Raw genomic sequence first — 14,094 nt, 5'->3', positions numbered from 1 at the left:
ATTATGCGTAAAGCAGGACGTACAAAGAGCTAGTAGCTATTCTAAGAACGTTAAGTTTCAAGTAAAGGACGACATGCTCAGCGTGCGCGACGGTATTACCCGCGACCATACGTCGCGTCGCCCCGGGTGCGCTCCGCTGGCTGAACATATCATGGCGGAGATTGGTTCCTTATTTGATTTTCCTTTACGAAAATGTAACTGCGATGTACGTACTGTACAGATAGCTACACAGCTGTCGTCTTGCCGCTTCTTCAGGACCCTACACAACAATTAAAATAAAGTAAGTACAAAGGTTAGTCGCCATCAGAGCTAGCAGGCTGTTGACAGGTTACAGTCCTCCGACCGCTGACGCAAACGCATCCCAAATCTATTAGACTGTCAAGTCAAAGTCACGCTTATCGACGAAATTAAGAGAAGACGTTCGCATAAATTTGAAGCATTGTATTGCAATTAACCAAAATCTTAACTGGAAATGTACCTTCGAAAACCTATCTAAAAAACTAAGCAATACCGCATTTGCCTTATACAGACTATCACAAACAATAAACACAGATACATAATTAATAGCCTACTATGGAATAGCTGAATCCATCTTTAGGTATGGCTTGATATTCTGGGGCAATTCCACGGATTGGGAGACCATTTTTAGGGCTCAAAACAGATGCCTGAGGTCGATGTTCAAATTGAAGGTAACTGATAGCTGCAAGCCGTACTTCGAACAGTATAAGATCCTTACATTGCCATCTCTATACATTCTCGAAGTTGTTGTGTTCGTTAAATGCAATCCTCATTTAGTTCCGCGTCTCGAGGATGCAATACCTCGAAATTAGTAATAGTAAACTCTGTCTCCATCCATGTAAAACTGCACTTAAGCGCAGAAGTATTTTGTATGGCACCCATTGTATATAACAAATTACCTATGATCTGGAGAGAACTCAATACCGAAGCTCTAAAACGTCGGCTCAAATTGTTTTTAGTACAGAGAGCATATTATAATGTCAAAGAGTTTCTGGATGAAAAAATATTTGATTTTAAGTAAATGTTTAATTTTTCTTTTTTATATTTATATTACTTTCAATTTTGTAGATTCATTTTTTTTTATATGCAAATATTTGCATGCCATGGCAAGTGGCAAACCTGTTTTAAGCACATACCTAATGGTACTGTCATCCTACATGCATGCACCTGCGTGTGTATGTATACACATGTTTACGGCAAATAAATGATTCTATTCTATTCTAAGGTGATGAATATTGATTGTGTAGGAATAATATCGTATAGAGCTGTCCTTAAGTGGCATCGTACACGTCAGCGGTTGTTTACGTCATGGACGTGTGTAACGCAACACTAAAGCTCCTCGAAAGCTGGGAAGTGGTTTCTGGCGTGAGGTCTCGTTAGCTCTCCTTCTTTGATTCAAGAATAGGATTATGTTAGTGAGCTCTAGTCGGCACCGCGCCGCAATGAGCGTCGCGAGACGCGCGAGCTCGCCGTCTGATTGCGAGCCGGTCCGGCTGGCCGCTACACAGTGGCACCGTACACTATGAGAGTACTATGAGACCCGTAGCGTGAAACGCGTTTCGTAGTATGGATACTTTCCTTTCACTTCCCTCCTTCCTTTAAAGGAGATCTATCGCTCAGTTTTACTTTGAAGTCCTAGAGTAAATTAAAACAATTACATGAATAAAACGACAAAAATCATTCATAGTCAAATCACCTCTTTCCGATTTTTTTCTTCACGAAATAAATGCTTCATAAAGGATTTGACTGTAACGCTCTACCGATATAATATGATTCAACAATAATTATACGGGGAAACTAAATACGCTACATAAGAGACGTTTGCCCCTCGTAAGCCGAGCTGGTTGCTACAATCCTTAACGCAAATAATAGTCGTCATTTAGAAAGCTACTTTTTCGTCTGCAAGCATTAGCGACCGCGGCGCCGAACTTTGCTCATTAAGCTTGGCGCTGGGCGCAGTCGCGGTGCCGAGTGCGCCTCGCCCGCCGACCGCAGCTCCCTAGTCGCGATACATGACGTCCTCCTGCGCACAGCCGGCCCTCACCTCGGCGCTGTCAATAGTCTCGGGTCCTCCATCACGCGCTGTCAGCCGCATCTCCCGGCGGCGCGCTCTCCTCGTCGCGTTTTCAATGAGAGCCATTATGATGCCAAAAACGTACATTAATAAAGATTGCGATTTGTGACCCATAATTTATGTGGGCCGGACCTACAAACCGGAGGCTTTTGTGTGGAACACGGCAACGTTTGTGGCTCCTCAGCTTTACGGAACGGTCGCTACTGTGCCCGCGATAACTACCTACTCACGGGATCTTCACTAATTATTGTTGTAGTAGTACACGGACGGCTAAATGTACATCACTTAAATTAAATTCTTGGTCAAGGTTGTAAGATATCCAAATATGAATCCACTCCAATGATCAGACTGAGTCAATGCATATTTTTCAACCTTTAGTAAATGTATTCGCTTATTTGCTGATTAAACTATACTTACAACGTGTTTAGCAAAAATTGAAATCATTGAAATCATCGAAGTAACAAGTATGTAGCGACACGCCCCGCGATTACTTCTTATACGCAGACTATGTATTGAGATATTCTTTACCAGCCCACTAAAATTTATAGAAATTCTACCTTCAACGTGTTGTGTCTCATCCACAAGAGGCCGCCAGACGTTCTGGGGAACAGATGCGATCATGAGAACACGCCTCGTGGCTATACATCAGAACTATTTAAAAAACATTAATTTAATTCAAGAGTTTGGTGACAAAAATACCGCGACAGTGACCACCGCGAAGGTCGGTGCCGCCGGCCGCGAGCCGCGACCACGCAGCCGGCAACTAATAACTATTATCTATTTATTTAGTTTTTAGAATTACATTTCTGGCTATATAAACCAACTAAGGCATTTAATTATTGTGCTGCGGGGGATGAATCACACAAAAGTTTGAAGCGGGAATCAAACGAGCGCAACGCCGCGCTCCGTGGGTTTGGCGTGGTTCCGGCGACTTACAAGCATATGTACAGTGTACACATCTCAGCGCAGGATCGAAACAACGTTGCAACTAGCCAGCGCGATGGCCAGTCAGTGTGGCGCTGACGTCGTGCGAACTTGGCATTTGGACTTCTGGCATTATGACGTTCCTGTTCAAATTGGAACAGAGTTATGTGACCTATACAGCGTCCTCAAGGATACAATAACTCTATTATTGTCAGTAATTACGAAATGATGCCCATTAATCAGCAGCCACCACAGAAATGACGTAACGTGACGCATGCCGGCGCTCGCCGAACGCAGCCGAGCGCTCCCGAGCGCACCCGAGCGCTCCCGAGCGCACCCGAGCGCACCCGAGCGCACCGGAACGTCGACAAGCCCGGCACACAACTAATTACTCGGATAATTATTGCGACCGCATCAAGTTAGTAGCTCACCGCTTCGAGACTTTGCCTTAATGATAGGAATTTGATGGTCACTTCGCTTCGAGGCACCCACATAACTATGACCGCGGGAGCAGCTACATGCTCGGGGGACGGGGCGCATGACTGGCAGTGAGGCTGCAACAAGCTGCGCGCTCACCGCTGCCTCACCATTACAACAAACACATTTTACTCACAGAGTTAACGACTTCACCGCACTGTGCACCGTTGTGAATTCACATTTAATTATATTAAACTAACTGTTTAACTAACTAATTAAACTGAATAACTAGATAATTACACGTTTTAGCAATCTAATTAGTTCAAATCATAACAGACAGTTTGTGGCGTGTGCCGCAGGGCTTCCGAATCATTTCAATTGAACATGTAGACTATTTTTCGTAGTTAAAAATATTATGTTTTAATAAGATAAATAATATAAACAATGGGCACTCAAAAAATCTATAATGAAATACAGCGTCAAGTTTACTACAGGCTACGACAGTTGCTACGAGATCTTTCGTAGCACTACAGTTACGATAGAGGGTCCAACAAACACTATAATCGTGGCGCCAACGTCTACACTTGTAGGTGTTCAAACTGGGCTCCTTGGTAATATGTCCAGGGAGCAACTTTACAAGAAGATCATACAGTCTCAAAAAAGGGACTAGACTGCATGTTTAGCAACTCGTATTTGCAGGTTTGAATCCTGACTGAGAGTTAAATTATTTTCGTCGAGTATGATGATTTGTTTTCCATGAACATCTGTAATATGAAGAAATTTTCATAAAAAGTGAAGTATCAAAGCAACAGCAGTTACGCGAGCCACGCGTGACATACGTGACATACACGACTTACACGACGTCACGGTACGCGCGTCACGCCGCGCAATTAATATCATTTAGGTGACACATCAATTTGTTGGTCACTAAATCCTGGCGAGGTTTCGTGTTGAGCGCTCGCGTGGCCGGCGGGCCGGGCCGGGCCGGGCCGGGCCGGGCCTGCCGTCTGCGTTATTGCTCCTGTTAACACATAACGTATTGCCCAAATACATTGTAGCGCGCACTAAAAACAATCTGTTACGAATATACGTTAAGTGAATAGTGTGGGGTGCCCGGTCTCGCCGTAACTGCGAGTTAATGTTGTTAACTTGTCCACTGGGGTCGACATTACCTGCCTGAATAAAATATGCGGCTCAATATGACTTGTTCGGAGACCGACAAGATACTCGTCGGCCAAGTGTTGGCGTCGTGTTGCGGTACAATTCCGGCCCGACCATGTGTTTCGTATTTCGAGAACCTTAACTTTACATAAACCTAGCTTTTTAGCGGTATTTGTTCAAGTAGCTTTACTTTTACTTTATATTGATGTCTATTGTAATGTTTTCAATATTTTCGTCGCTCACAACACACACGTATTCAATGAGTAACACACGTCGCTGATGATCTGTATCGAAATTTGTGTGTGAATGTGAAGCTAATCGTTGTTGAGACTTGAGTAATTTAATAACACATTAGCGACACGCGGGCGCCCGGCCCGGCGGGGGCGGTGCGGGATGCGGGCGCGGGCCGGGGGGAGGGGGGCAGGCGATATCACACTCGTAAAATTCCTTTAATACTCAATTTACGAGCCCGTACGTCCCGGGCGCGTGTCGTGTCCGCTCCGAGATCTCTGCAGTTCCACTACCTGCCCAGCTTCCTGGCCGTGTAGGGCCCGCGGCTTCCACATGTAATTACCGGCACCCGACTAGGTACACATTTAATAATTCATCAAGTTACACGCAAGTGGAAATGAGTTTCCAAAACAAACGCACAGCGCGGTGCAGCGCAATAGTTCCTACTTTTCCGGACATTTGTTCGCACCCTGAGCACCCCGCAAGCCGACACCCTCGCCCAGCGTTATAATAATAGAATTATGAAATTAGCTGTTTCCCGTGTCATCAGTCTTTTCAATAATATCTAAGACGAGCCAAGACGAGCCCAGCGAAGCGCACGGGCACTACCTACCTTTTCTCGAAGCGCTTCGTCGTTTTTTTGAACCCTCATAACTTAGGTTTGGATTATGCTAGATCAACAAAATTTTCGGGATATATTGTCAATAGCAGACTTATTGAACATATCAAGTTTTAATTACATTAGCTTTTATACTTCAGATTTTATTTATATCTAAAAAACGCTGATTTCGTCACTGACTCACTGATGATCATCAAAATTCTTAGGGTATTTCCTAATGTCCTAGAAAGCTAAAATTTTGAATGTGAGCTAGTATTAGCACACAAACAACAAAAAAATTATGAAACTTGTAACTTTCATCCCCCAACCCCTTAAACTAATCTAAAACTTGATGCCGTTAGTTACTACAAGAACTATTGTATAACACAAAAGTAATGAACAGTGAATTAATTTTGACCCTTACGCCGATGTGAATGTAGCGAAATGGCCAAGCCACATATTTTGACTAAGGTGTAGAGTTTGTGAAGTTAGGCCATGTAGAGTTAGGGCGTGTAGTGTTAGAAGCTTGGCTCTACATGAGATCTGATAACTTTTTGACAGTGCGAATCATATGAGCTCGTCTTGGCAACATTTTACTCGATCTTCTTTCTGTAATATAATCTATTACAGAAAGAATATTGGTCCTCGAATTCAAATTTCTTATCTTCTCCTCCATCCATATCTGGTGTCGACAATTTTGAATAGGTGTTTAAAAACCACTGCTTATTTTAACGAATGTGGTCCCGGGGTCTAGGAATCTATCTTTTTATCCGAATTTGAGGAAGTTTTGAGGAAAGTGTGCAATAAGAGAGTGTTGTTTGCATGTCTCCGGCTGTAGTGGCCCGAGCTTGGTTCACTTCAGTTAATAAAATGTCCGCAAGCTCTGCACTCGCTATTAATTGGAAACTTTTATGAGAGCACGAGGCCCGGCGGCGCCCGGCGGCGCTCGGCAGTCAGGGCGCGCTCGCAGATACCGCGCGCTATTATTCTCGCGCTAACTAGCGGTAATCGCTTTTGTATTCAAGTTTATTCAGCTGGCATCACAGTGCTCCTTTTGACCTGTGCTGAAAATGGATACATTGGCACGTTGTGTCGAGTGCCGGAGGTCGGCACGAGTGACGCGTAATACTCGATGCTATGTCAGAGGAACGGTATTTGCAGTAAATCACAGCGAGCACATATTATATCGGACCTAAGTCAACAGGCGCCGCTCACAACACCGGCACAAAGGCCGCGAGCTGCTCCCCTCGCCTTTGCACACAAAGCGGATACGTATAAACATGATATCCAATAAATATTCAGAGCACATGTACAACGTTGATCACTCGGTGATAGCTCGGTCATGGTAACTATTTTATTCATTACCTAAACAGACATGTCGCACTCGCGAGAGCTAGCGATGGGGGTGGGGCACAGCAGGCGCAGGAGTAGTCGCCCGCAGCCGACGACCGCGCGCAGGTCTCGCTAAAAGTCGCTCACTTTAATAGTTCTCGAAGTCCCCCGAGACAGCTGGCTAATAACACACATTACAGAGCTGAGAACATCTGTTATGGTTAACGGATTTTCAATATTTCTAATTACCAGTAACTTAATTAAACGTTCCCACTAGCAAATATAAATCGTCCTTATCCGGCGGCACCTGAGCCGAATACTCTCAGATAAAAGCTGCTTTTTATCCGCGTTCGCTATTCAATCTACTTTACTTACTATCTAATTGAATAAAGTGTCAGGCGTCTTAATTGCCAGCCAGGGCGCGCACCGAGCTCCCTCTAGCGGCCAGTCGTTGGGACAGGTCCCCGCTGCGAGTGACGTCCAAGAAATATAAACAGTGTCGTGTTCCGAGCGGCTGTGTTGTCGGAGAGCGCACGACTACATTAGAGCACATTACACAAGTTCTGTGTCACTAATGTTTTAAGTGAGTGTGTGTGTTCGCTACGAGCCCCGCGGGCGAGCCGCCCACCTGAAAGCATTTGCAAGTTAGCGCAACTTGTACCGGACCTCTGCGCTGCGTTCACAGCTAAACATTTTGATATAATAAAATGTACGGTAAGAAGTCGATAATTCCCAATAGGAAAATCCAGAACTGGATTTAGCAGGAGATGGGGGAGGCGTGCAAGGCCACACGCTCGATATTCGTTCACTTAAGTTAGGATTGAAAAACTGCGGCCAATATATCTGCGCGATAGGACGGGCGGCGCCGCGCTGTGAAGCTTTGCTCTGCATCAGTCACGTGGGCCCGACAAGCGACTGCCTAAGGCTGGGGGGGGGGGGGGCAGGGCTGAGAACAGTTTCCGCTTGTCGCGACTTCTGACGCTAAGCGGTACTCTGCGCGGTAATAGTAAGTACCAGCACGTGTGTATTGTGTCGATTACTCTTCCTAGGTAGTAACACCTCATGCGAGACTCGTCCACGACGCCGGTTCACATGACCACTAACCAAGTGATTCCGTCGGTAAACTCTCGTTGTCGCAAAACTTTTGTTCTGAGTTAGTTGAGTGAGTTGCCAATTCCCGGCGAGGACATATTTTTTGCTCAATTTGGTTAGGAAACTTGAGCAACAGTTAGATGAGCCGCCCGGTGTCGCGGGACACGTCGATAAATTGCCCCAATCTGCCCTCGCTCGTCGCGTACAACTTGCTCTGCTGCGGGGTTTCATCAAAGGGTTGGATGTCGGCCACCTTCACTGAAGGCTACACTGAATAATAGCGGCAAGTCCAGCGTGACGTACGTTGGATAGAGGGACTTATTGCTAACGTCGGGCCCATAATGGTAGTAAATGGTTTAAATATCTAAAACCTATGCGTATGAAATATGGTTAAGATATATGCAAATATTTCTTGCAAAATGATAGCTTAGCAGCGCGAAGGCGCGCTCGACGGTTTAATAAATGGATAATGATCCTAATCGGGCTTATACAGGATTAATAAGATGGTTAAAACAGATTAGGCGACGCGGTGAGTGGCAGCAGGAGAGCGGATCCTCTTACAGTTTGTTCAGTCGTCGTTTTGTACCGCTAACTGGGTTTGTATTGTCGCCGTTGTACTTCTCCGCCGCGCGCCGAGATGCTGCTATTGTTACTTCATGCGGACACGACAACTTGCTTGACTGCTGGTATAAATCATCGAACGTTTGCCTGTACGAGTCAAGTAGTTTCAAAACTTACGCTTTCTTCGTTCATTTTCATTATATGTATATTATTCGGCTACTTTACAGGTCAGCGGGCTGAGTCCCGAAACAGGTTCAGTGTTTTATTTTTATTCGACTTTATGTGAGTAGCGATCTAATGCTAGTAGCATCACTAGCCGTCAATCGAGGGTAGCAGAGCACCAACTCGATCTCAGTTAAAACAGAACTCGGTTCTGCAGTGAGCCCGGGGCGTGACGCAGCGGAGGAGGGCGGCGGATGACTGAAACGATTCAATATCATTCGGTAGATATTGTTTGTACTTGAAATCATAATGTTGTACTTGAAAATAAACAAGATAGGCCGGAGTTACGCGATCTCTGCTGTTATCTTCTCATCTCGCGGCGCGACGACTCTCAGTAAACGCGTGTAATTAGCCAAACACAACGATTTCCTCCAGCGCTGCTGAGTTCTGTGATTCTAATATTTACAGTTATTTGCTTTAAATTTAACATAATTACAATGAAGAGATTGAAGCAACAGCAGCGTGATGACATCATTCTGTGTATCTCAATGTTCAGTCAGAGGTTAATTAGTAAGTGGATGGTCAACACGAGCTGTAGGCAGGACCTGCGCCGTAGATAACAGGCGGACAGTGACGATGCATGATGCTTGTGGAAGGCGCGAGTTACGTAATAGTAAGATATGAAGATGTGTGTAGGTGTGTAGGTCCCTCAGGAGAGCGCCGAGTGAGCTGCAGCGCTTGCATATGCATGAGCGGGCACGGTGGCTCAGCGCCGCATCAAGTGAGACAAGCGGCCGGCGCCCACACCCGCCACTTTATGTCGTTGACACAAGAATGTCGCCGCTATAGTATGCCGCACGTCTTGTATAGTCCGTTACGGCTCGTTGAGGCAATACGGACTATATGTGGACCGGATTGTGTGAGCCGGCGCGCCGGCGACCTCAGCTCCAGCTGGGAGGAACGACCGTGCGATAAGTGTCGGCGGCGGCGCCGCTCGCCGGAGGAATTTCTTAATTAATTCCAGCATGCATTTACTGTGCGAGAATGGCTGTCAAGAAGAGGCGCCGCCGCCCCGGCCCGGCCCGGCGGCGCGCTGCGAGCCGAGCGCGGTCACCGCACACTCTGTGTAGCTCACATTAGTGCCAGAACGGGATCAGGTACTTATAAGTGCACTGAGTATTGTGCTATAGCATTAGAAAGGAGCTACTAGCATTCATCAAGTAAACTCTCGTAGCATTAGTGTAAGCATAGATGCTACAGGCGTAGCGCTACGATATTAAGAGTCACATAATGTAGCTACTCGCTTCGTTAGCTATCCGCGAGCGCCTAGGGAACAGTGTAAACAGAAAATATTGTTTCTGAATTGTCATTATTGCTTCGTATTACGTTTTGCGACATACGGCGACTCTTTTACGACGCTTTTCCTGTGATATTTCCGGTAAATTTATCGTAGTCATAATAAAATTCAAAAAGCGTTGATTCGCAGCGACTCGACACTCCTTATGAGGGCGGCGGTGACGGGCGCAGGTGTGGCTGGCGCGGGATAAGCCTCAGCGCTGCTATATCCTCTGTCCCTCACACGTCAACTTATACACCTTTCTCAGGCAGACTGCTTTTTTTAAACACCTTTTTAAGCACCTTTTCTGACAGCGGCGGTTCGTACCGGCCTGACGTCAGCTGGTGCAGACAGTGTGTATGTAAACACATCGCGCAGGCGGGGCGCAGCGGAGCGCTGCTCGTCGGTACGCGCCGGCGATCACCCGTAAACGTTGTCGCTTTGAATATTGTCAGCAATTAATGAGCGACCGTGCGGAGGCAATTTGTGAAGCTCATGTTCGGGAGGCGCCGCGCCGCTCGTTAGCAACACGAGCGGCGCCGCGCGGCACTACACGTACATGTGCTGCGGCCCGCTTCATAATAAACTATTGTTTAAGTACAAACACTGTTGGATTTAAAAAAAAAACAACACTTGCAGTAAGGAATTTAAAAATCCTTGTGTCGCGGGGGATTTCACAAACATTCAAGTCACATTTAGAATTATAACTATACCCATTGCTTATCATAGTTACCATTCATTTCCTTATAAACCAGGAATAAATAAACTATAATAAGTAAACAAATTCAAGATATAATATAAAATGCATTTAAATAAGCGTAATGTGAGGAAGCGCCAGTCGCTTTGTCCCGCTGTTGTAATTAGGTATGTGAAGTGAGGTCAGCTCGCGTTAAATGCCACAGAGTTGTGTTCAGCGAGTCGACAACACGCAGACAGTTCACTAATTTTAATATCAGACTGTTTACCGTCAACATAATATTAATATTAAGTGCAACCCTGTTGCCCGAGCTGCGCCACTTGTAACATAATTTTAATACCTGATTATATCCCAAGTTTAATAACTTTACTTTTTTGCTCGAATCCGTAATTATTTTGTACTAGAATACAGCCTAAGCTACTCGTCACACAGTCATCTGACAGCTAATGTAATCAAAGTCCCGGTCCCGGGGCTTTGAAGATTAAAAATGTTTGATTTCATGTTCAGTAGACAGCCATGTTAGCGACGGCACAACGTTAGGGAGTGAGCTGTTCACACAGCCCTGTGTGACTTGTGGCGAGTGTGCGGCGTGTACGTGTGCTGGCAGCGCTGCCACTGAGCGCAGGAAGTCCACGTCAAATGAAAAAACTTGTACGTTGTAGCGGTCGGCGTCATATCGACTACGGCAACTTGCTCGCTATTAAATGCTCTCGATACGAGTTCCAAACAGTTTCCATTACGGTCGTGTATCGCACACAAAGTGCTTATTATAAACTTTAATTTGTTTAGAATACTCTGCGACGCACGCTGCGTGCCTCACATGCCGTCCCCCTCTGCCCTGGCGTCTAGACAACATGATGTACAAGGTATGTGCTGGCACTTGGATTCTCTGTCAACTGATCTTTTGGGTTGTGTTTTCATTAGTGTAAAAGGAAATATTTGTAGCGTCGTCGGCGCGGAACAAAGCGGCATCTCACACAGCGCCGTAGTTGCGGGATGCGAAAAATGTTAATGGAAGGTCTCGTAATTAGGTGTGTGTGCTGTGGGCTGGAGCCCGCGCGGCCTGCAGCACTACATACAGGTTAGTGGCGGCCGACACACCTCGCACTCGTTGTAGAAGAAACCTCAACAAAAACTACGCGAGCCCGGCTCTGGGAGGGTCTTCACCGGTAACTAATAGCTATGTATTGTGTTCCTGCTACGATAAGTGTATCTTACCTTCTGTGATGTTTTTTCAAACATTGTTCTCTAAACTTGATTCGTGTTATACTCACATACACTGAGCCAAGTTAAGTACGTTTTTGCTTTTTATTAAAACTTAGTTTGGATTCACTAAGTCCGCCGTCTACCTGTGAAACGGTTCTAGCGAAAGTTAGCAAATATCAAATTGTGTATGTCAGCAAACAACGTTAACGAACAGCAGTGTCTCGAGGAATGGCCTCTGGCTCTGACAGTATTTATTTTATTTAAAGGTTTTATGTTCCCTTTTGCTCATTTTTGCTAGGCACTCATCGGCCCAGCTTAACCATATTTTCCTTAATAATTTCACAAAACGAATCATTAATTAATTTAATACAATCTGTCTGTAGCTGGAATACATTAAACTAACTCAACATGTCAAAACGGCAGCATATACTACTAGCTGCTGCCCGCGGGCCTGTCCGCTACAAATCGAAAGTGACCCTACGGGAACATACAATCGGTATGAAGACTGTATGTTAATCGTATTTATAAACTATCTGAGTACCAAGTTTCGTCTAAATCCATTCAGTTTTTTTTTTTGAGTAAAAGATAAATGAACGAGTCCACCCGCAGAAGCTAGTGAACAATTCTAATCTATCTGAAAGGTGTCATGAAACTGGTTCTAGTAAAGCTGTAATAGTTTTCAAAAGTTATGAACAACTCAACAATGTGTGAGATGATGTGGCTGTGGATGGCGGGCATGGCGGCTCTCCGTGTGCCACCTTCGATACCTAATCGGAGCTAATGTAGCGGCTGCGAGCGCCGCTATCGGCACTCTCTCACTTCATTTCTCGTAACATAGTGCGGCTGTTATCGCGAGGAGCGCGGGGCCGACCTCCGACCCTACCTCGACTCAATTAATAACAACAAAAAGCAAAACAAAAACTGCAATTAATTCAAAAATTCATCCCACTTGTTTTCATTACCCGTTTTAGATGAGACCTTACCGTGACAGAAGGCCGGGGGCCGCGCCCAAAGCCGCCTGCAACAACTTTATGAGCCGCGACTCGACAACATTATAATTTACTAGCCTTATTCTAGCACCGCTTCTTATATCTAGTAATGCACCGTGAGCGTGAGATGTAGCTCACTCTACAGTTTAAGATAACATGGCGACTGCGTGTTTCTATCCGCCTTTGTAATGTGTCGAGCTCACTAAAGCGAACCCCTTCTTCTTGTCTGTAATGAATCGGGGAAAGTTGAGAAATATAAAGTAAACTCGAGGTGGCACGGTGGGAGACTTAATTGGTTTTATCACAATCTTTGTCTCTTCGGCATAAAATGGTCGTAGTTTTCACATAAACCTTCCATTAATCTTGATGAGTGGCGGCATTAGAATAATTAGCTAATCGCTGGACAAAGTTCTCGTATAAATTGTGCAGGTCCCGAGGACAGCCGCAGTGAGCCCCTCATCCTAAAAATATTCCGCGTCTTCAATTTTTCCATCAAAGTACAATAAAGCCACAAAAGTAAGCGTCGACAAATAGTTCCGGCGTCTCCATAGCAACCGCTGTATTATATTAAAACCAGATAATGGACGACTATTGAAAGCGGAGCAGAATCCCTGAAACTGAACAATGTGCGATATTGAAATGTACAGCTGCCATTTATGATAGTTTTATATCCAATCCATGTGTCTCTCTGCCTACAGTAGCAGTAACAAAGCACGTTTTATTGGCAGTAATCGATGAGCAGTACTCGGTGTCGCCGCACGTGATGCGTCCTCACTAACCGGCACTAGCCGGTAGCTGCTACATGTTCACATGTTATACTATTACGTTTTGACTTCATTAGCCATGTGACGTGGCGGATCCCGGTCTGAGGTCGCCCGGCGCCACGTGCGGCCCGAGCGGCCCGAGCGGGCGCCGCGCCATAAATCATGCAGGCCATCAGAAGGCGAGCCGCTGCCGACCTGCTCGCTTTGATTTACGCTTAATACGATCCCAAGACGCTACGAACATGAGCCACGAACATTACCTCCCCGAAACAACTTCGCTCTACATAACGCTACTTCATCATGGACAGCTATAACTACCTAGCCCTAAATTTGTACAATCCGTCTGTCTGGCAGGACGCGATTGTCACAAGATGGTACTAGGAGGTCAATAGCGTTTAACTCGGAAAGTCTTATCTCTAAAATCAGTCAATCTAATGTCTTTTTACATAGAATATAACCGCAATGATGTAAATTACTATTAATAGCCATAACTTATTGTTGTCAGAACCGTTTATCAGCTTACTAGTAAGCA

This window comes from Trichoplusia ni, chromosome 5, assembly GCF_003590095.1.
Source record: "Trichoplusia ni isolate ovarian cell line Hi5 chromosome 5, tn1, whole genome shotgun sequence".
In the NCBI taxonomy this organism is placed as follows: Eukaryota; Metazoa; Arthropoda; class Insecta; order Lepidoptera; family Noctuidae; genus Trichoplusia; species Trichoplusia ni.
This window is presented reverse-complemented; position numbering follows the sequence as displayed.